General features: G+C 36.3%; 1 long non-coding RNA gene across 6 annotated transcripts in view; it reads left to right on the forward strand.

Moving 5' to 3' along the window:
- The first annotated feature begins 5,673 nt into the window (after nucleotides 1-5,673).
- Nucleotides 5,674-24,714, forward strand: part of LOC120368343 (uncharacterized) — a 57,699-nt gene continuing 38,658 nt past the window's right edge. For all 6 annotated transcript variants that reach the window (XR_012519138.1, XR_012519139.1, XR_012519141.1 and 3 more), the window contains exon 1: nucleotides 5,674-22,152. This is a non-coding gene — a long non-coding RNA (uncharacterized LOC120368343). The remainder of the gene's footprint in view (nucleotides 22,153-24,714) is intronic.

The following is a 24,714-nucleotide window of genomic DNA, read 5'->3' on the forward strand; positions in this document are numbered from 1 at the left end:
CAAACAATAAGGACAAATACAGGTGGGGCAGATTAAAATGTCGCGGAGAACAAAGAAGGGTGAAACCAATGTGGCCTGGAGTCGTGGAGAAAGTTTCCTTAAATTGCAACATATTGTTTTCTATTTAGTTTATCTTTATAAATTCTATTTTTCCCAGCTAGGTCCTTTAGATGCTTCAGTACTCATTATTTGACTCCTTTATAGTGTAGATTGAGTGCATAATTAATAGGTGAGAAGGCATTATTAAAGGCAGGTGGATAGGAAACCAAATAAGATCCCTATGAAAACACTGTGGAAAAGACTAAATGAAGAGGTGAATACATGACTTCCTTTTTAGAGCCACTTCCTCATTTTCACTAAACCCACTACCTGGATTCTTTCCAGCACTGAGCCTGCTGTGGGCCAGGGCTAATTTATCACGGTTATGTTCTGGTCATAATTCCAGAAATCTCAGGAAGTGTTATTCAGATGAACCCAGAAAACAATTATGTACTCTGTGCACATGTGTAACTAGACAATGATCAGAAATGACATTTTGTTGCAAAATGGCAAATTTGGATAGGATAAGTGAAATGTTTTTGATTCCTGAATCCTCTTTGGGCTAAACAAAATGACCAAATGCACATGCATGCAGGGCTAAAATGCTTTTAAATGCCCCTGACTTTAAGTTTGTTTTTTTCTTTTCTGTTTCTTTTTTTTTTTTTTTTGAGACGGAGTTTCGCTCTTGTTTCTAAAGCAGTTGGAACAAACTACTGCATTTTAATAGTCATAGTGGTGGCCACTAAGACATGAAGGTGCCTGTGCTCAACAAAGTCCTCTCCCAAGTCCTTCTCTATCCTTCTCCTGTCTCTGCCTTTCTGTGTTGCAGTCACACGTTTAAGTCAAAGGAGACCACCATGAGGAAATAAGAACAAGATAAAGGGAATCTTATCATTTCTCAGCTCTTGTGTGTAGAAACACTTTATATTTCTTCAGCGAAGTGAGTATATGGGTCAGGCTGCCCTCTTAGTTGAAATTGATGCTGACAGGTGATTCAGACAAAATAGGATATGAAATTTATTTTGGTAGATACATGTTATTTTTTTTCCAAAATGCATATAAACAATGTCAGTACATTTAAAACTTAAAGTCAGTATATAAAGTAGGTGTAGTAGTACCCCATTATAACTAGCTAGAAAAAAAAAAAAGACCCAACATAGAAGAGCCAGAGAATAAATGTAAAATTGTATGTTAATAACTATTAAATTATTAGTTAAAACAACTAATTAATAACCTTTTTTCTCTTATGTAAATGCATTCTTAAAAAATAATTTTTTAATAATTAATAATTCCAATTATTTCTATTGGAATAATAGTCTATTAGATTTATTACTATCTTCCAAAATGAAAACCATCCAGTTTCAACCTGTGGAATTCAGTTGCAGCAGCTGTACCATTAAAAGAAATAGGAAATTCAAACCCATGATGTTCATTGCTGGTTTCTGGTGGTTGTTATTTTAGCTGATTTGATTTGGACAATTGACACTGAACATCTTAAAACTCCTAAATCCCTTTCAGACTCTCTGAGTGAAAAATAGAAAAAGTAAGGGATAATTCAAAAATCCAACTAAAGAAAGTCAAGAAATTTTATGGGGCAAATAAAACATTTTGGTAAACCAAGAAGAGGCAAAAAGCAAGAGGGCATAAGAAAACCAGCAAGAAAAATTTTAAGTGGAGAGAAAAGATAGTAAAAACTAATGTTCTCACCAAGAGAAATAAAATCCATGGCACAAGGGAGTTGAAGTAAAAGAGAGGCTTCCAAGAAAAGGTAGGTATTCTCTGAAGTTAAAAGGAAGTTGCATGGAAGTCACACAGGTCTAGTCTCACTTGTTTACCACTAGTTATGTGACTTTCTGTAGGTTAATGATTCTATCTGGGTATCACTTTCACCTCTGTAAGATCACTTTCACCTCTGTAAGATCCCTTTTGCTTCAGAAATGTAAGCCCACTTCAAGTTCTCAAATTATTTCAGAGAAGACCTTGTCTATCTCTTTGTTTCTATGTTGCTAGAGTTAACCACTGAAAATTTAACAATAATGAACCAATGAAAAACAGCAAAGTACTATTTGAATACCACCAGTTTTAGAAGGTTAAAATAGTCAAGTAGGATGAATTGAGACCTTGTTTCTAGAGGTATATTTTCCCATATCTACTGACAATTCCCCTGTGTGTATGTGGCACCCTAATACTTTAAGAATGACTGATATGGACTGATATACCAGAAAAACTGAATATTTCCTTAATGTTCTTTGAATAAAATGAAAGCCAAAAAAAGAGAGAGATTAATGTGTTTATGATAAAGAAGGATTAAATGCAGATCATGCTTATGTAAAGAAATTATTCAAGGAGTTTATTTTATAAGTGTCATACTTCCACTTTGTTTTTAAGTATTTTATTTAGTGTTTCCATTTTGATTACTAGTCACATTGAAAAAGACATAATTCATGTGACATGCTTGCTAGAGGGTCTGGTACATGGGACGTGTTCAGTGAACATTAGCTTGTTAACCTAAAAGTGTGCTTATATTTCACAGCTTTTACCTTTCAGGTAAAAAGATGATCTAGCATGGGCACATTTATGCATTTAGCATAGGCATATTTATGCATTAGCAGTAAATAATAAGGAAATGGGATTGGGAAGAGGAAAAAGACATGGACATAGATACTATTAAAAGATTTTTTTGCCATAATTTGTTCTAGTTCTGTCTCTGCCAGTAATTAGTTTTTACAAACACTTCAGAATCCCATGTTCACAGCAGATAGGAATAATTGTTTAAATGTATGAATTAGAGTTTGATTTATCACAAAAGGAACTATCTTTTGGGATTATATTCTTTACCAGAATATGTAAAAAAAAAAAAAGGTTGCTTTATTATTTCATTTAGAAGAATATTTTCCCCTCATGTTAAGTTCAAAAGAAAATGGTAATGCTTTGTGAACAGAAAGCAGGTATCTGACAAGGTCTGGCTTTAAAAATAATAATGAAACTGGATACATGAAGCTCCTTCAGCATAAATGAATCCTCTATCATGAGGGAGAAGTTGGTGGAGGAATAAACAAAATTGCAAGGAAAATCTTGTTGTGGCTGGAAAAAAGATTATAACAGTTTAGGAAGATCTGAGAAAAATTGTGTCCTGATCTTTAGGTATGAATTTTAAGCACAAAAAACTGAAGCTGTGGAAACCCCAAGGCAGGTGAATGTGATTCAGAGTTATTTCTTAGATTAACAGAAAGTTAAAGTAACTTCTTCCTTTAAAATGATCTGGACAAGAATTGAATAGTTAGAGCACATCAAAGGGAGGAGCACTGAAAAGACACCTAATACTCACTGAGGTGCCTGATTTAGAAAAAGAGATCCTAGCCAGGTGCAGTGGCTCATGCCTGTAATCCCAGCACTTTGGGAGGCTGAGGCAAGCAGATCACCTGAGGTCAAGAGTTCAAGATCAGCCTGACCAACATGGTGAAACATCATCTCTACTAAAAATAAAAATATTAGCCAGGTGTGGTTGTGGGTGCCTGTAGTCCCAGCTACTCAGCAGCTGAGGCAGGAGAATCACTTGAACCCAGGAGGCGGAGGTTGCAGTAAGCCAAGATCACACCACTGTACTCAGCCTGGGCGACAGAGCTAGATGAAAGAAAGAAAGAAGGAAAGTAAGAAAGAAATTAAGAAAAGAAAGAAAAAGAAACACTAGTAAATAGGTAAGTGCTTAAAATATCAAGACACTAAACCACCAGAAAACTAGAAACATATCAAGTTCCAATGCTTTGCCATGCTAAAATCCAATAGGTGAAAGATAAACATCAGCATTAAAGTAGAATAAGGAAGCCCAAAGCTTGATTAATCAATGATTGACACAGTTGAATATGGGTGTAAGAAAAGATCCACATAGTGTTTTTTTGATATTAAAGAAATTGCTATAAAGTTTATTCAGCTGGTTCACAATTGTAGATGACAGGCACTATTTTGGGTCATAGGAGAATGCTGGATGACTCAAAGGTTTCTATTCCAAAGGAACTCAAAGTTTTGTGAGTTAAAACACAAAATGCTACAGCACTGAGTGATGGAGCTCCACATAGCCAAGGAAAGGAAAAAGTGCAGTGAATTCTCCTGCCTCCAGTGGCTCACGCCTATAATCCCAGCACTTTGGGAGGCCAAGTGGGTGGATCACAAGATCAGGAGTTTGACACCAGCCTGGTGAACATGGTGAAGCCCCATCTCTACTAAAAACACAAAAATTAGCTGGGTGTGGTGGCAGCACCTGTAATCCCAGCTACTCTGGAGGCTGAGGCAGGAAGGAGAATCAATTAAACCTGGGAGGCAGAGGCTGCAGTGAGCTGAGACCACACCACTGCACTCAGGGCAAGAGAGCAAGACTTTGTCTCAAAAAAAAAAAAAAAAAGATACTTCTCTGAGGGCTTAAATGATTGGACTCCATGGGAATGGTAAAGGAAAGAGAACATTAAGCATGACTTTGGTTTCTTTTTAGAGGGGTAAATGTTGCATCATGAAAGGGCTGATGAGAAGGAGAAAGTGACAGGTTTCTATTAAGACAGGCAGGGCTTGCAGCACCCGTGAGAAATCCTGGTAATTTTTTAGGAAGTCAGAAAGATCCAGACTGGAGATACAAATACTTCAAAGTGTCATAAAGGTAAACCTGAGAGTTTTATGTAAAGTATACCTAGAAATCTGTCTTGATTGGTGGAGTGAATGGCATTTCCTCGTGTACCATGGCTGAAGCATGGGCCCCCTTGCCAACTGAGCTCTTTTAACTGAAAACATTGACTCTTTGTTATCTTCTCTGCTGGAGGACAGTACTTCTCTGCACTGTCAAATAAACACAAACAACCACATTCCCCCACTTAATATGGTTAGGTTTAGTCATTTCCCAGGTATGTTATGTATGGCTGTGCTATGCTTTTCTTCCCCTCTTTAGGATGACAGCCCCTATTGCTTATAAGTTCAGTCTAATAGATTTATTATTTACATTATGCCAGGTACTGAGGTTGAAAAATGACTTATTCAATGACTTATGGGAGTTAGTTAAAAATCATGACAGTTAATGAAATGACCAAGTAAGTGTGTGTAGGAAAAAGATAAATAGAAGAAGACCAAGGATAGAATCCTGGGGAACACTGAGACATTGGAAACACCAGAACAGAGTTCCTTATAGTTTTCACAAAACAATACATGAGTGAATAAAGAACTAGGTAATCCAAAAATACATAATTAAATTTCCCTTAAAATAAGCATTCATTCAGTGCCTTTGTTTTTAATTAGAGGAGAAACATTTTCTAAACGTTGAGCTAGTTACTTTGAAATTTTAAGAATAGGATGGAATGCTTCATGACAAAATTAAGACATTTAGCCAAAAGTGATTCCTGTTGAAGATGGATTATGATTTGTCTTCAGGATTTACCTACAGAGAAAGGTAACAGAGTTTATTCACATAATAGGTTCATTTATTCCTTGAGAGCATGTAAGCAACTCAACTTAAAATTATTGTTCCCATACAGAGACACAGAAGAGGAGGCTATGTGAAGAGGGTGACAGAGAGATTGAAGTTATAAGATTATATATATATATATATATATATATATATATATATATATAGTGCAATTTTTTGTGAAACTTACTTGTTTTTATACTATTATTAACAAAGTAAGCTTCCCAAATGTTTACTCTTCTTTGTGTTCTGCAAAAATGCCTTCAGACATGGAGATTAAGCTGCAGACAGGTAGTTCAGAAAACAAATTTATTAGAGTACTGAAGTTTTTTTGCATGTTTTTAAGCCACTGATAACAAGTACAAAATTAAAGTTGTTTTGTTAAAGAAATATATTAAATGGAAAGGGCAATATATTCTTAAATGGCCAGCTCTAGCTCTATTCTGCATAAATAAAATTACTTTAACTTTTAATCATTTCTGTCATGAAAGGTTCTAGATTTCTTCACATAAACTCTATAGATCCACAGGACTAGAGGCATCCACTGCACACAAACCTTAGTCTGCTTTCCAGTTCTTACACTGAATAACCTTCTTATTTACTGGAACTTAAAGGTATTCTCCCAAAAATGTAACCTTTATAGTTCTGTTTAACAAAATATTCTAGGAAATAAAATACACTCAGATACATTTCATTTTATCTTGCTGTCTATGAAATATGTTCATCATTTAATTGTCTTAAAAATCTTTGAGTGAATCTCTTTAACACTTTTTCAGGTTTTCCAGCACAAATGCCAAATCATTTATTGCTTTAACTGAATTTATCTCACTTTAATCGGCATATTTCTATTTTTTATTTTTTATTTTTGTGGATACATAATAGATGCATATATTTATGGAGTACATCGGATGTTTTGATACAGGCATGTAGTGTGAAATAAGCACGTCAAGGAGAACGGAGTATCCATCCACTCAAGCACTTATACTTTGAGTTACAAACAATCCATTACAATGTCGATTGCAATGGACAATTAACTTATTATTGACTATAGTCACCCTGTTGCTCTATCAAATAGTAGATCTTATGCATCCTTTCTAACCGTTTTTTATACCCAGTAATCATCTCCACCACTATCACAAGCCTCAGCCTCTGGAAACCATCCTACTACTCTCTATGTCCTTGAGTTCAATTGTTTTGATTTCTAGATTCCCACAGGTAAGTGAGAGCATGCAAAGTTGCCTTTCTGTGCCTGGCTTATTTCACTTAATGATCTCCAGTTCTATCCATGTTGCTGCAAATGACTAGATCTCATTCTTTTTTTTTTAATGACTGAATAGTACTCCATTGTGTATATGTACCACCTTTTCTCTATCCATTCATCTGCTGATGGACACTTAGGTTGCTTCCAAATCTTAGAGATTGTACACAGTGCTGCAACAAACATAGAAGTGCAGATATCTCTTTGATACACTGATTTCCTTTCTTTTGAGCATATACCCAGCAATGGGGTTGCTGGATCATACAGTAGCTCTATTTTTAGTTTCTTGAGGAACATCCAAACTGTACATCATAGTGAGTATGAATTTACGTTCCTACTGACAGTGTTCAAGAATGCCCTTTTTTCCACTTCCTTGCCAGCATTTGTTATTGCCTATCTTTTGGCTATAAGCCCTTTTAATTGAGGTAAGATGATATCTCATTGTAGTTTTGACTTACATTTATCTGATGATCAATGATGTTGATAGGCCTGTTTGTCATTTCTATGCCTTCTTTTAAGAAAATGTCTATTCAGCCGGGCAAGGTGGCTCACACTTGTAATCCCAGCACTTTGGGAGGCTGAGGTGGGTGAATCATTTGAGGTCAGGAGTTCAAGATCAGCCTAGCCAACATGGTGAACCCTGTCTCTACTAAAAATACAAAAATTAGCTGGGCATTGTGGTGGGTGCCTGTAATCCCAGCTACTTATAAGGCTAATGCAGGTGAATCACTTGAACCCGGGAGGTGGAGGCTGTAGTGAGCTGAGATCATGGTACTACACTCCAGCCTGGACAACAGAGTAAGAATTTGTGTAAAAAAAAAGAAAGAAAGAAAAAAGAAAAGAAAGAAAAATAAATATCTGTTTAACTATTTTGCTCATTTTTTCATTGAACTGTCAGATTTTTTTCCTATAGACATAGTTGAACTCCTTATCTATTCTGGTTATTAATCCCTTGTCAGATGGATAGTTTGCAAATACTTTCTCCCATTCTCCGAATTGTCTCTTCACTTTATTGTTTCCTTTGCTGTGCAGAAATTTTTAACTTGATGTAATGTGTAAACAAAAATGTGTCTATTTTTGCTTTGATTGCCTGTGCTTGTGCAAGAAATTTTTGCCCAGATGCACAAGAAATTTTTGCCCAGATCTACAGCCTAGAGATTTTTTCCAATGTTTTCTTATAGTAGTTTTATAATTTGAGGTCTTAGATTTAAGTTTTTAATACATTTTGATTTGGCTTTTGTGTATGGCGAGAGATAGGTGTCTAGTTTCATTCTTCTGCATATAGATACCCAGTTTACCCAGCACCATTTATTGAAGAAACTGTCTTTTCCCAAGTGCATGTTCTTGGCAGCTTTTTTGAAAATGAGTTCACTGTAGATGTGTGGATTTGTTCTTGGGTTCTCTATTCTGTTTCATTGGTCTGTGTGTCTGTTTTTATGGCAGTACCATGCTGTTTCATTTACTATAGCCCTGTATTATAAGGTAATGTGATTCCTCTAGCTTTGTTTCTTTTGCTTAGGATAGCTTTGGCTACGCTGGGTCTTTTGTGGTTCCATATAAATATCAGGATTGTTTTTTCTATTTCCGATGGTATTTCTTTTTTTTTTTTTCTATCTGAGAAGAATGTCATTTGTCTGTTGATAGTGATTGCATTGTATCTGTATAGGCATATTTCTACACATAAAGAATCTGTCATTACAAAAATACTGTTTTCTAACCATGGGAGTTTTTATTCCATCAGTCTGTTACTCAGTGGTGATCTGTTGCTCCACGTACAGAGCTAGACAAGGCTGACATTTCTAAGGTACCAATGCCAACCTCCTTTTTAATGTGCTTTAGATTTAACTTGAACTAGCATTTGTTAAGTGTCTACTATATGTGAGTTATCCTGCTTTCTGTTTGCACACACACACAAGTATACGAATAGTCCTGAATGAGATTATATTACATAATAAGACTATTTACTACAATTTTATGAATGACACCAAAGTACAACAAAGGAAAGTGTAAGCTTATGTAAAAATTTGGCATGTTTCCAAATACCCTTCTGACTTTGGGTTTTAAAATATCCTTTATCCCAAGTATTAATCAATACAAATGATATAAAAACTACAATATTAGTTAATGCTCACCAAAAAGGCATTTTCAGAGCAGCTTCCAAAAGTCTCCAATAAAGAAGTCAGGTAGAGGTTTAATGAGTAAGCCTGAACGCCAGCATACAAAATATCTAAATATGCTTGAATATGACCAAAACACAGAAGACAGGAGGAGGCCATTTTTAAAAATGTCCTTTGATTGTTCAGACTTTTCCAATTGAAGAAATAAAGATTGAAAGGGGATACGTTAATTGTATATAGGCCGTGGCATCAAGCTTATATGTTAGAAATCAACCACACCTTTCCACATATAATACTAAATTTAAAATCACCAAAAACCTTAATATAAACATCCTCATGTTACTAAACCATATAAATGAAAAGTGATAATTTAAGTAGCTTTTTGGGTAGTTGAGGAATATAAAATATCCGTCACTTTTCTAATGTCCTAGTACTTATATCAAACATTTTGACCATCTTCTCCTTTTTCCTCTTTTCTCTCAGCATATACTCTCTTAACAATCACTAGGCTTCTATTACCACTATAGAACTCCTTGATCTATGATTCTATCCTGATGTCAGCCCAGCACTAATAAAAACCCTGCTCTACCTTTCCACTTTGATAGTCTACCTACACTTTAAGGTCAATATGCATCAAATTAATATATTCTCATCCCTTGAACATATACTCCTTCACATGTACATACAAATTTGGTTTATGGCACCATGAAAATCATCAATACTTATATTCAAATTGAATGTCAAGTGACATTGATTCTACAGTTAGCAGGTCTAAAATACATACCCTTTCGTAACTTCATTCTCATGATATTAATTCAAACCTTAATTATCATCCCTTGCCTTCACTAGTGCAAACTTCCTGTTTCCTTTTCTTTGCCTACTGTTAATCCCTGATTTAACATTTACAGCTCAAGCTACCTTTACAGCCTTACATCTCAGACTATTGTTTAATGGATACCAATTTTAGGAAGCAATCCCTTCTCACATTCTGGGGCAAGTGTCCCACTCCTTCTCCCTTTCCAGTCTAAACAAAAATATTCCTACCATATTCCAAGATATGATTTGAATGGGAACCCTCATGTTCTAATGGATTGTAATCTCCCTTCTCTCCAATATCTTCATTTAAGTCTTGTATTTTCTGCATTTTTACAATAAAAGTTTCTCTGTTATGTAGCCTAACCTCCAGCTAGAATGAAAATATTCACTTTAAAGCTCAACTCAATGTCATGTTTTCCAGAAGGCATTCCTGAATCTCCCACCTATGTATAAGTAATCTGCTTAGGCATAAGAGTTTATTTACATCTCTTTTGTGACACTCTAATATCTTTATAACTTCCATAACAATTATAGTATACATGCATAACTTTCTCCCCTTTTAAACTCTAAGCTCTTTGTTGATAAGGCCATATGTATTATAAATAACCAGTAAATGTTGAATAAATGAATGATTGAATAGATGAAGAGAAAAAAATTTCACAAAGGATTTTCTGTGCCTTTTATTTTTCACTCAGATGTTTGGCATCACAGAGGCACTTCCAAAAAGGAAATAAATTAATTGGTCATAAACAATGTTTTCTCTTAGCGTCCATTCAAATCATTGTGAGCCACAATGTTCTAACTGCATGTTTATGCTTCCTCAACTTTCATAGCCAAACACCTGCAGTTAACCAACCACACATACCGAAGTATTTTTAACATGACTCAAACTGATCTGGGGAATTGACAACTTCTCAACCTCCAGCTGAATACCAAGCTAAATGTCAGTAGTTTCACAGAGACTCTTTTAACGACGTGGGAAAGCCCGAGATTTCTCTTTTCTCATGAAGCAACACACTGGCCTGAGAAAGCTCTATCATATCTCTTCCACTGGATTAACAGTGCAGACATCTCTATTGTGGATAAACCAAAAAAATCTAGAAGTTCTGGAAGGTTTTACTTTCAAATGCTGTGTACCTATTATTGTACCAGACAACTAGGCTGAAAGAAAATGCAAGTGATCTTAGCTATTATCGTCACTCTCACAGACTCTCCTTCCATTTCAATCAATGTATTTCAAGCAAAAAATACTACTAAAATTCTTTTCCCCTTTAGAGCAGCAGTAATACCAACTATGCCACTATATATCACCTTTAAACAAGGCTCCATGACTTTCAAAATCCAAGTCAACACATCAGACATATTTCCTCTAATAACTTTATGTTTTAAGACACTCTAAGCTAGCTAAATACTTAGCTATATAGTCCAAGATTACTTCTCTAAAGCATTAATTCAAGCCAAATTTTTGTCCTATATAATACTGTTTTATAAGGTTTATAGTTACTTATTTTTGGGGGTGAGCAAATGGAATAGTACTTTATCACAGGCTTCGAATACCTTAAAACACCCGTGAGTAATTTATTATTTATAGCTCATATATTAATGAATGCATTTTATATGTGTGGGGTTATTAATAACCATGTAATAAAAAGAAAAAATATCAGTTATTTTGATCTGGAAAAATGCATATACATTTCTATACTGAGTAACAAGTTCAAAACAACATGTTTTTTAAGAGATTTGTATATAAGCATAACCAATATCAAAATTTAACTTCAAAAGTACTGAATATTTAGCATGCACATAATATCCCACTAAGTTTTGGGCAACAAAATATGTTGGACTTTTGCTTCTCCAGAGGCTCGCTGCACACTTTTGGGGTTTGTGTAAAAATAACTATTGTGTATTCTCAACCAGTTCCTTTAGTCACTTCTCCATGGCCCTTAGAACAAAAAAACAGATGCTCTCTATGAAAATTTCCTACCTTACCTGATCTAGGTTTTATTTCCTGACTTGTTTCTAAGGCCTCACATGCTTGAGATTGTTACTTTTGTGGTATCTTGAAGGACAGCAGAAATATTTCATCCCAAATCTGTGGTCTACCTGATACAAGATAGAAAATTTCTTCCATTTTTGTTTTATTGGGACTTTTTTTTTTAATGTCATGGGCACATTTGACAAACTGAAGGAAAAAGAAATACCAAAAACTCAGAATTCATTTGTAGGAGGATCTTCTTGCCACCTGGATGAAAGATTTCTCTCTAATCTTCCACTCATAGAAACTGCATTACAGTTTGATGCCACCTTCCACTTCTGAGTTTCTGTAATATATGAATCTCTATTTTTCTCTAATTTTGATATTGAATTGCAGGAAAAAGATTTTCATAAGCTGTAGGAGAGGGATTCAGGTAACTTTGAACCCATCTAGGCAGTCAACAAGGTTGTTTTGCCTAGAAATCTTTCTGAACTTCTCCCTGGGATCCCATACAACATGGTACAAGTTGAGTTTCCTGGGGACTTGGCTTTCTCCGGGTACTTTTGATCATCTGCACATGAAGCATTGTGCTGCTTCAGTCTCAAATTAGCCAAACACATGAAGGCCACCATTCCTTGAAACATAGATTAAAATAAAACAAAAACTGGTAGGCTATTGCCACAATTTAGATTCACAGCATTTAATTCAAAATGCATTTACTAAAGAGTTATGAAGTTCAAGACATTGAAGCTGACCTCAAAAAGTTTCACACATCAAGATAAGGTAGAGTATCAAAGAAACCTAGATGCCTCGTCCTTTTTGTCTATAGAGTAGAGAAGTTGGAACATATATTCTTAATTTTGTGTTTTGAGAGCTGGAAGCAAGATATTCATAGCCTTGAAAATAAATATAGGAGACTAGAAATAATATTGATTTTTAAGTCAGTGTAATAATTTAAAGACAAATATTCTTAGTAAATTTGAATTATTATTTATTACTACTATTACTTTCTACTTTACAACTAAAATAACTTTTTATCCCACCTGTGGGAATTTCAGAGCTCAAAGAGCAAACATGTATTGGGCAATTAATCCATGTCAGGGATTACACTAGGAATTAAACATACATCTTTTTGCTTAGCACAGTGCTCAGATTGATCTTGGCCTTGTAAAATGTTGATAGAGAAACTAGAAAGTTTTAATTCCTTTAGGTTTCCACAAAGTAACTTCTAGCTCTGTATAAAAGAAATTCCCAGAACATGAACCACATCCATCTTGAAACCAAAAAGCAAATGCTGATGAATTCTGAATTTCCAGCTGCCTAGGACTCACTTACCGAACTCCATTATCAGTGTTAATTGAAACCATGTAGGAGCCTGAGATAAAAGCAAAAAATAAAAGTGTGGATCTACATAAACCTAACAAAATATCCTCCTATATTTTGAACCAAGTGGGAAAGTTAACAAAAGTTCCACGATTAAAACAGTTTATACACAATTGTCAACCTTCGTAGACCCTCCTGGCAGAAGCCAAGATGATTGCACTGGCTGAGAACTGTGAGCTGATTGGAAACAACTGTTCCTGTTGCATAATAATGCAAGGTTGTCAGGCAGACAAACAAGATGTCTTTATTTACAATTTTGTTATTTTTGTCCTGAATTTTTGCATTAATTTTGATTTTTTAAATATTATATTAAAATACTATTTTCGAGCAGTATGGCCATTTTCAAGATATTGATTGTTCCTAACCATGAGCATGGAATGTTTTTCCATCTGTTTGTGTCCTCTTTTATTTTCTTGAGTAGTGGTTTGTAGTTCTCCTTGAAGATGTCCTTCACATCCCTAGGAATGTTTGTATTCATAGGAATTTTATTCTCTTTGTGGCAATTGTGAATGGGAGTTCACTCATGATTTGGCTCTCTGTTTGTCTATTATTGGTGTAAGGAATGCTTGTGATTTTTGCACATCGATTTTGTATGCTGAGACTTTGCTGAAGTTGCTTATCAGCTTCAGGAGATTTTGGGCTGAGACGATGGGGTTTTCTAAATACACAATCATGTCATCTGCAAACGGACAACCTGAAGTCCTCTCTTCCTATTTGAGGACCCTTTATTTCTCTCTTGCCTGATGGCCCTAGCCAGAACTTCCAATACTATGTTGAACAGGAGTGGTGAGAGAGGGCATCCTTGTCTTGTGCCAGTTTTCTAAGGGAATGCTTCCAGTTTTTGCTCATTCAGTATGATATTGACTGTGGGTTTGTCATACGTAGCTCTTATTATTTTGAGATATGATCCATCAATACCTAGTTTATGGAGAGTTTTTAGCATTAAGGGCTGTTGAATTTTATCAAAGGCCTTCTCTGCATCTACTGAGATAATCAAGTGGTTTTTGTCTTTGGTTCTGTTTATGTGATGGATTATATTTATAGATTTGTGTATGTTGAACCAGCCTTGCATCCCTGGGATGAAGCCTACTTGATCGTGATGGATACGCTTTTTGGCGTGCTTGCAATCAGTTTGCCAGTATTTGACTGAAGATTTTTGCATCGATGTTCATCATGGATATTGGCCTGAAATTTTCTTTTTTAGTTGCATTCCTGCCAGGTTTTAGTATCAGGATGATGTTGATCTCATAAAATGAGTTAGGGAGGATTCCCTCTTTTTGTATTGTTTGGAATAGTTTCAGAAGGAATGGTACCAACTCCTCTTTGTATCTCTGGTAGATTTTGGCTGTGAACCCGTCTGATCCTGGACTTTTTTTGATTGATAAGCTATTAATTGCTGCCTCAACTTCAGACCTTGCTGTTGGTCTATTCAGGAATTCAACTTCTTCCTGGTTTAGTCTTGGGAGGATATAAGTGTCCAGGAATTTATCCATTTCTTCTAGATTTACTTGTTTATTTGCATAGAGGTGTTTATAGTAATCTCTGATGGTAGTCTGTGTTTCTGTAGGATTGGTGGTGATATCCCCTTTATCATTTTTTATTGCATCTATTTGAATCTTCTCTCTTTGCTTTTTTATTAGTCTGGCTATTGGTCTGTTTTGTCGATCTTTTCAAAAAAACAGCTCCTGGATTTACTGATTTTTTGAAGGGTTTTTTTTTGTGTGTGTGTCTCTATCTCCTTCATTTCTGACTCAATCTTAGTTACTTCTTTCCTACTGCTAGCTTTTGAATTTGTTTGATCTTGCTCCTCTAGTTCTTTTAATTGTGACTTTAGGATGTCAATTTTTTATCTTTCCTCACTTCTCTTATGGGCATTTAGTGCTATAAATTTCCCTCTTAGAGGTATGTTTCCCAGAGATTCTGGTACATTGTGTCTTTGTTCTCATTGGTTTCAAAGGACATATTTATTTCTGCCTTCATTTCATTATTTATCCAGTAGTCATTCAGGAGCAGGTTGGCACATATACACCATGAAATACTATGCAGCCATAAAAAAGATGAGTTCATGTCCTTTGAAGGGACATGGATGAAACTGGAAACCATCATTCTCAGCAAACTGACACAAGAACAGAAAACCAAACACCGCTTGTTCTCACACGTAAGTGGGTGTTGAACAATGAGAACACAAGGTCACAGGGAGGTGAACATCACACACTAGGGCCTGGGGGTTGGGGGACTATGGGAGGAAGAGCAGAGAGTGGGGGGATTGGGAAGGGATAGCATTAGGAGAAACACCTAATGTAGGTGACGGAGATGACAGGGCGATGGATGCAGCAAACCACTTCCATGGCACATGTATACCTATGTAACATGCATGATCTGCATATGTGCCCCAGAACTTAAAGTATAATAAATAAATTAATTTTAAAAATACTATTTTCATTTCTGAGTGTTTTGATGCCTCCTTAAATTTGCTCTGAGGTAGCGATGCTAATCTCAGCTCAGCCCTGTTCATTATTGTAGTTTATCTAATGTTGGCTTCAGTTTCAAAACTGCTTTCTCATCCAGCCTGTTCATTGAACCAAGACTAGTTCTTGAGGCACAGTCGGGTGATTAAAAAGTCAGACAATGAATGGAAAATAAGCTTAAAAATGAACACTGTACTGCCTGTAATCCCTGCACTTTGGGATGCCAAGGTGGGAGGATCATCTGAAGTCAGGAGTTTCAGACCGGCCTGGCCAACATGGTGAAACCCCGTCTCTACTAAAAATACAAAAATTAGCCAAGCATGGTGGTGGGTGCCTGTATTCCTAGATACTTGGGAAACTGAGGCAGGAGAATCGCTCAAACCCAGGAGGCAGAGGTTGCAGTGAGCCGAGATCGTGCCACTGCACTTCAGCCTGGGTGACGAGAGAAAACTCCATCTCAAAAAAAAAAAAAAGAGATGAACACTGATAATGCAAAAAACTGAAAAAAAAAAAAACCCACAATATACTAAATATTTGAGAGTTAACTATATTTTCTTTACAATTATTTATTGGTGGCATTTTGAATTGTTTAATCTTATTTTAAGAGGTTGCTATTTAGTGATACTGTAACTCTTTCATATTTTCAGAAAGATTGTTATAACCATTGTTTTGTTTAAAGCCTTGTTGAGTATATTAAATCCCTACTGTAGATCTAAAGGAAATAATGTTTTTTAATTGAGTCATTAAAAATGACAAAAGTAATAGATTTTTAAATAAATTTTGTGCGTTATACTGTCAGAGTCCACTGAGTGATACAGAGGCCCTGGTTAACCTCACTTCTAGATTGTGCCAAGTGGAACATAATCACATCTAAAGCGACTGACTGAATACATTTTACTCAACTAAGTGGCCTGGATCAACTACAAAGATATATAGTGAAAGTTTGCTTTTCAATGAATGTTTTCTTCTTTTAAAAAAGTTCAGTGCTTATTATATATACATACTAGTCTCACTCAAAGACAGAAAAACATCTTTCAGTGCTTATTATATATACATACTAGTCTCACTCAAAGACAGAAAAACATCTTTCTCAGCATATTTGGTTTAATTCTGAGTGAAGGAACTACCCGTAGTAAACCAGCTGACAATGAATTCATCTGTTCTCAAGTTTCTAAATGTCCTTTTGTTTGCCAAGTTTCATTGCATTTATATAGCGCATCTTGCTATTATTTATGAAGAAGAAAATTACTGCTTTATTTTGTCCTGGGCATATGGCTTGTATACAGTTAACTCTGTCCTTCATTGTATAATGAATTTTTATTTTAATACTTTACATTATTAATAGCTTTTCCCCATTTTCTCCCTTTCTCTTTCCAAGGAGAGTAGACCCCTCTCTACCTTAACAATCTTGGTGAAACATTTTTAATTTCAGCCATCCAAAAAACAAAACATTTCAGGAATGTCTTTATAACTTTTTGTTTGCTGATAAATTAACTCATCACTAGCTTTAGAGTCAGATCTTGTTTGAACCCAACACCAACACTGACAAGCCAACTGACCCTATTCTAAGCAAATAACATTACCTCCCTGACCTCTTTTCTCGTCAGCTTTATGTGAATGTTATCTATCTCAAAGCCGAATTGTGGAAATTAAAGCAATAACCTATCTAATGTGCCTAGTACTTCTTACCAGCAATTTCAAATGGTTCAACTCAATGGCAAGGGTTCAACCGATTCTGGCTTCTGTGTTTTCCCTGGGAAGAGTCTGACTGGGCAAGAACTTCCAGGGTAGTTGGCTTGCCTGAGATTAAATGCAGCTTATCTCATGCAAAGTTCATAGAAAATAAGGTGAGCACCTAAGTATAAGGTATTTACCTTGATGGCCAACTAAGATGGTTAATTCTTTTTGCCTTTACTACAGGTTTTCATTAATTTTGACAGATATTCCACTAAAAGCTGGCCCTGCCTTATATTTTAGAGAACTTTCTAGAGGAAAAGAAAATTCTTTTCATTTCTTTAGTTGTTCTCCAGTTCTCCATGGGTCATATTGCTGAAGTACACAGGAACGTTTTTTCCTCTTTTTCTCTTTAGGAAAGCCCAAGATGGAATCTTAATTTCTTAAACACTGTTTTGTTAAATTCCTATCATAAATTTTCATGACCCATGATAAGAAAAGACTGGAGACCACAGGATGCTACTGCATACAGATAGCATTGTTGCTGAAAAGCAAATAAATAAAGTTAAATTGCTAACTTCAACATAGCCTTGGTTTGTATCTCAAACAACAAAGATATCTGAAAACTTTTTTTTTTAATTCCAACTTCTAGAGAGACTTTTTTTGCTTTCTTTAACAAAAGTAAACTTCCTTTCCTTTTACACATTGCCAGTAGGACAAATCCTCATCTTGTTACTACAACCTTTCAGTTCCCCGCCTTAGGGCAAAGCTGTTTGACATTATTGGAAGCTCCAAGTCTGGCCCAGAAATGTGGGGACAAGATGCAGGGATGAGATCGTGAATGAGGACATGAAATTTAATATTCATAAACTCAAATGTACTTTCCATGATGTTCAAATAGAGAAATAAAAATATATCAGCATTTCAGCAAAACATTTGTTATTCTTGCGAGCTTTATTATTTATTTATGCAGAAAGACAGTTGGCAGAGATACAAGGAAAAAGACTAGAAACTTGAACTGGGATTACAGATCCATTCCTGTTTTTCTCTCCAGGACTTAGTCTAACACTCTCACATGTTTTGTTTTCACAAATTTTTCAGTCCTTCTTCATCAGGTTTCACCACTGTGCATATCATATTTTTGTCAACCCAAAACATTATTGTGACACTCTGAAAACACTTTTTGAATCAAAGAGAAACTGGCACAGACTACTAACGAAACTAGTTAAGTTACATCAGCTTTTATAAATATCTTTTAATCACAAGTAATCTTTTGGTTAAATCCTTGTTCTTATAACTCAGGAATGATAGTTAATATTTTAATTATTGAAGTTTTGTGCTCACATTGATTACATTTAATTTAAATCTCAAATGGAATAGATTTGGGGGAATTATTATGATTCCTCTTCAACATCTCAAATAAAAATTTTTTGGCTGGCTGTGGTGGCTCATGCCTGTGATCCCAGCACTTTGGGAGGCCAAAGCAGGCAGATCACTTGAGGTCAGGAGTTCAAGAGCAGCCTGGCCAACATGGTGAAACCCTGTCTCTACTAAAAATACCAAAAAAAAAAAAAAAAAAAAATTAGCCAGTCATGTTGGAGTGCACCTGTAATCCCAGCTACTCTGGAGGTTGAAACAGGAGAATCACAAGCATGGGAGATGGAGGTTGCAGTGTGCCAAAGATTGCTCCTCTGCACTCCATCCAGCCTGGTCAACAGAGCAAGACTTTAGCTCAAAATATATATATATTTTTTTTTCTTCAGCCTTTGGAGGCAATTTCAACCTACCTAAAAATGTTAACAGGAATAGCTACCACTAGAATGACGTGGATTACTTTTTCTTTCTTTCTTTCTTTATACTATATTTCATTTTTTCCTCTGCACTTTTCAAACTTTCTACAAAATTGGCAATAAGTTTAAACTATTTTAATCAAATAAGATATAAACTAACTGTGTGTGTGTGTGTGACGGAATCTCGCTCTGTCACCTTGGCTGGAGTAGAGTGGCCTGATCTCAGCTCACTGCAACCTCCATCTGCAGGTTCAAGCAATTCTCCTGCCTCAGCTTCCTGAGTAGCTGGGATTACAGGTGTCCACCACCATAGCCAGATAAATTTTGTGTTTTTAGTAGAGATGGAGTTTCGCCATGTTGGCCAGGCCTGTCTCAAACTCCTGACTTCAGGTGATCCACCTGCCTGACCTCCCAAAGTGCTGGGATTACAAGCATGAGCCACTGTGCCTGGCCTAAACTAAGTTTCTTTTGGGACAAAATTTATCACAGTTCTGTGGAAAAAGTATGTTTTGTACAAGATTCTGAATGGAGATAGTGCTGTGAGTTGGCAGAGATGAGAAGAGAGAAGCAATGCTAAGAGAACAATGACAGATAAGGGTTACTTCACAGGAAGCATAATTTTGTGGACAACTTTGAAGCACATTGGAAAGAGCTCAGAACTTATGGAGAATAATATTCACTGTAATTTTCACAGCACAGGATATTGCAAGGTCCAAACTTGTGTATTATAATGATTCTTCCTATAGCAATATTTGCATAAGCTAGATATTCTGCTAATATATTTTCTTTGATTGATTGCTAGTTACTACTCTGTCTAGTTCATTGGATTTTGAACATTTCTGTTGAAAACTCACATATGAAATATATTTTATATATGGCAACCCAGCATACATAAGCATGCACACAAACACATTCACGTCGTATACCTAGATCTATATTAATATTTATATCCATATCAATACCCATATTTTTTGGTATATAAAATTGTTGTGCTGCAATATTTACACTTGCAACATGAAAACACTCCTGTTCTATTCCATTCTATTCTGTCCTTCTCTATTCTATCTTGCTCTATTCAATTATTTCCATTCCATTGTACTCCATTGTGACCTACTAAGGCCCATAGCTTGAAAAAAAAATGCTGGTTTAGTAAATGCTTAGGTGACAAAGTCCTTTTGCTTGAAAACGGAAGCATGGTAAATATTATAATATTTTGTTACTATAATATATTGTTGCAGCAGTCCCAACTTAATACAAAAAATAACCAGGCCTGTGGAAGTATAAAAATAAAATAATATTCTATAATTAGAACCATCATGGCTTGTCTTGGGACCTTTTGATGGGAACAAGAGAGAACTGAAAATTACTCATGTTATGTATCTAAAGGAACCGAAGCCAGTGACTTTGTGGGGAGTATTGGAAGTATCAGAAAAGGGTAATAATTTGAGGGTATGATGTGGCCCTTTACTCTTTATTTCAGACAGAAATTTTTGTACATTTATGTAGTTAAAAATGATCAAACTCTCAATGTGTCTTTTTCCCTATCTTAAAAAAAAAAGTTTATTTTCTATCAATTCATAAGTATTACACAGGGAGTTATTTTAATTTCCATGTCTTTCTTTGCCACAGTACTGAATATGATGTTCTATAAAAACATAGATGACAGACATGTTTAGAAAAAACAGCTTGTCTACTGAAACATTCTTCTTAAGAAGTTGCATGTGTACAGTTCTCTCCTCTTTATTCGCCAGCACTTAGTACAATTGAGAAGTCTCTTCTATTTGCAAGAAGAGGAGTTTGGTCTAAGACAGAACTTGGTTTAAATTCCAGCTCCTGACGCTTAACAGCCTTGGAATCTTGAGAAAGAGTGTAGTGTCTCAATTAGTCAGAATGTTTTCAGTGGTAAGTAACAGCATCTCAGATCAACCAGGTTTGGGCAAAAAGTGAAATCTAAGTCTAACATGACTGTGTCATTATCTTGCAAATAATGATTCCAGGCATCTATGACTCCTGCTTTCAGAGCTCTTTGTCTCTATTAGCTTTATTCTCAGTCTTACTATAAATCTCTGTGTTCGCAAAAAAAGGGCTCTAACTGCTCCAAACTTGTATTCTTCAGTTTAACAACTCCTAGAGAAAGAGAACTGCATTTCTAATTGTTTCAGAAAAATGCCCTGGGGCTAATGTTGATAGGTTCTAATTCATCTGAGTTGAGTCATATGCCCAAATCGGAACCAACTGCTGTAACAAAGGGGATGCAGTGCCTTCATTTGCTAAGCATGAACCACGAAACCACCCCTAGAACCTGGAGCGGATCCATCTATCTGAACCACAGGGGTGGAGATTAAGAATTCTCCAAAGGAGCCTGGGCGCAGTGGCTCAGGCCTGTAATCCCAGCACTTTGGGAGGCTGAGGTGGGCGGATCACAAGGCCAAGAGATCGAGACCATCCTGGCCAACATGGTGAAACCCCGTCTCTACTAGAAATACTGTACAAAAATTAGCCGGGCTTGGTGGCACCCGCCTGTGGTCCCAGCTACTCGTGAGGCTGAAGCAGAAGAATCGCTTGAACCCAGGAGGCGGAGGTTGCACTGAGCCGCGATTGCGCCACTGCACTCCAACCTGGCGACAGAGCAAGACTCCGTCTCAAAAAAAAAAAAAAAAAAAAAAAAAAAAAAAAAAAAATTCTCCAAAGGAAAATTAGAAAACCCTTGGAGAACAAGAGGCAAAAAATAATAGACTTCCACTTCATCTCATAAAGCTTTAGTTTCTTTATATCTAAAATGTGGATGAATTTTGAATAAGGCTGGTCTGAAGATTAGAAATAAGGAGAACATAAAAAACCTGGCAAAAGAGTAGTCAATGAGAGAGAAAATGAAAATAATAAAGCAAACAGAGCAAAATGGTAACAACAGGAGAATCTAGGTAAAAGGATACATTAGTTTTCCTTTTACTATTTTTATTTTTAAATGTTTGAAATTATTTCCATATAAAATATATTTTTCCATGTAAAAGAGTATGTCTAACCTCTGGTTTCCTTTTCCACATGTGAAGACCTTGGAAGTAGTGGCTGTGTCCTAACAACAAGTAAAAAAAAAAAACTGAACAAACTGAAAAAGCAACAACTCTTCTTGAATCTCAACCAAAGAGGAGGACGTGGAGCAGACCGCTGCCCTGAGAAGTGGAGAGACAGGTGGCTACAGAGAGTGCCAGAGCAGATGTGCAAGCTGAGACCTGAGGAAGCAGCGTGGGGGGAGGAAAACACAAAGGGCAGTGGGCAAATTTTGGGAGGTTCACGGTGGACACTTGTGAGAGAGAAAAACTCCAGGAGAACCCAGTCATAGGGAGGCCTCGACAATATTGTGAGGTTTATGTTCAGGAGATCAAGCAAAGTACCACAGTAAATGCCGGGGGGTGGGGGGGGGGGCTTGGTGGAGAGGGAGCGAGGGAATCTCCTCACACTTTTAGCAGAAAATGAACCATTTTGAAATTTATCAGAGTATTTTGTTCTTTTCTTTTTTTAAAAAAGACGGATTCTTGCTCTGTCACCCAGGCTGGAGTACAGTGGTACAGTCTCAGCTCACTGCAACCTCCATCTCCAGGGGTTCAAGTGATTCCCCTGCCTCAGCCTCCTGATTAGCTGGGACTACCGGTGCAGGCCACCACGCCCGGCTAATTTTTTGTATTTTAGTAGAGATGGGGTTTGGCCATGTCCAGGATGGTCTCAATCTCCTGACCTCATGATCCGCCTGCCTCGACCTCCCTAAGTGCTGGGATTACCAGCATGAGTCACCGTGCTTCTTAACAAGATCCTCAGGAGAAACTAGTTAACAAAAGTCTAACCTTCTGGGGCATGATCAGAGCCTAACTAACCTGGGGAAGGGAAATATCCAAATCCACTGAGCTCTAGGCTTTCACATAGAAGAAGGGAAATATCCAACTGTGCATCATCTAGCTTTCCATGTTGGGGAAAGGAAGATGCCCAACTCCAGCCTCCTCTATCCATAATGTTCCATTTAAATGAGGGGACTGGAAGGCACTTTGAAGCCACAGCCCAGAGGCACAGCCTCACTAAAAGACTTGAGACTTAATCAAAGGACTACAGAACACCTCTCCCCTCACACCTTATCACCACATAACTAAGGCCTACTTAACCAAATTATTTTTTACCCAGTAAATCATGTCTTCCTCTAAACAAAAAAATTGCAAGTTACAGTGTAAGGCAGTAAAGCAGTTTGGAGAGGCAGAATAAGTATCTGAACCAACCATATATGATGGCAATGTTGGAATTAAACCAATTATTTTTTAAAACTACAATACTACTTTTTAATATGATAATGGCTTTAATGCAAAAAGTAGACAGCATACAAAAAGGAATAGATAATATAAGCAGAGAGATGAAAATTCTAAGAAAGAATCAAAACAGAAATGCTAGATATCAAAAATGCATCTGCAAAAATAAAGCATGCCTTTAATGGTTTCATCAGTAAACTGGACAAGGCTGAGGAAAAACCCTTTTAGCCTGAGGATATGACCATAGAAACTTCCAAAACTGAAAAGCAAAGTGAAAAAAAAAAAAAAAAAAAAAAGAACAGACTATCCAAGCCCTATGGGACAACCATAAAACATGTAATCCATTCATAGCGAAAAAAGCCTGAAGGAGAAGAAAGAAACAGAACAAATATTTGAAAAAAGAATGACTAAAATTTTCCCAAGATTAATGTCAGACACCAAGTTATAAACTTAGGATGCTCAGAGAACATTAAACAGGATAAATGCCTCAAAAAACAACAGCTAGGCCTACTATATTCAAATTATAGAAAACGGAAGATAAAAACTTCTGAAAGAAGCCGGGGCAGGGAAAGTGGGAGTGGGGAATCTTATCTATAAAGCAGGGGTCCCCAGCCCTGGGCCAGAGACCTGTACTGGTCTGTGGCCTGGTAGGAACCGAGCTGCGCAGCAGCGGGTGAACGACAACAATCCAGCATTCCCGCCTGAGCTCCGCCTCCTGTCAGATCAGCCGCATTCGATTCTTGTAAGAGTGTGAACACTATTGTGAATTGCATATGCAAGGGATCTAGGTTGCACGCTGTTTATGAGAATCTAATTAATGCCTGATGATCTGAGGTGGAAGAGTTTGACCCCATCTGTGAAAAAATTATCTTCCATGAAACTGGTCCCTGATGTCAAAAGGTTGGGGGCTGCTTAGAGGAGCAAATTATATTTGACTTCTCAGAAACCATGCAAGCAAGAATAAAGTGGAATCAAATCTATGACATATTGAGAGGGAAAAAAAAAACCCACTAATCTAGAACCTCGTACCCTGTGAAATTATTCTTCAAAAATGAAGAAGAAATAAAGATTTTCTTAAACAAATAAAAATTGAGAGAATTTGTTGCCAGTAGGCCTGCCTTGCAAGAAATGTTAAAGGAAGGTCATCAGAAAGGAGGAAACTGACCTAGGTCAGAAACTTATATCTACATGAAGAAAATAAGACCAATAAAGAGAAGATAAGTCAAAGTAAGGAAAAAACTTTTCTGATTGTTGATTGATCTGATAATAATTTATTCAAAATAACAATGTTTTTGATTGTATATGCTTATGTATGATTATATATGAGTGAAATGAATTGACAGGAATGATACAAAGAATGTGATGAAGAAATTCAAATTATTTTTTAAGTTATTCACACTATCTCTGAAATGTTATCGTGTTATTTAAAAGTGGATTTGGACTAGATGTAGATGTTCATTGC

The sequence above is a fragment of the Saimiri boliviensis genome, chromosome 9 (genome assembly GCF_048565385.1).
Source record: "Saimiri boliviensis isolate mSaiBol1 chromosome 9, mSaiBol1.pri, whole genome shotgun sequence".
Lineage (NCBI taxonomy): Eukaryota > Metazoa > Chordata > Mammalia > Primates > Cebidae > Saimiri > Saimiri boliviensis.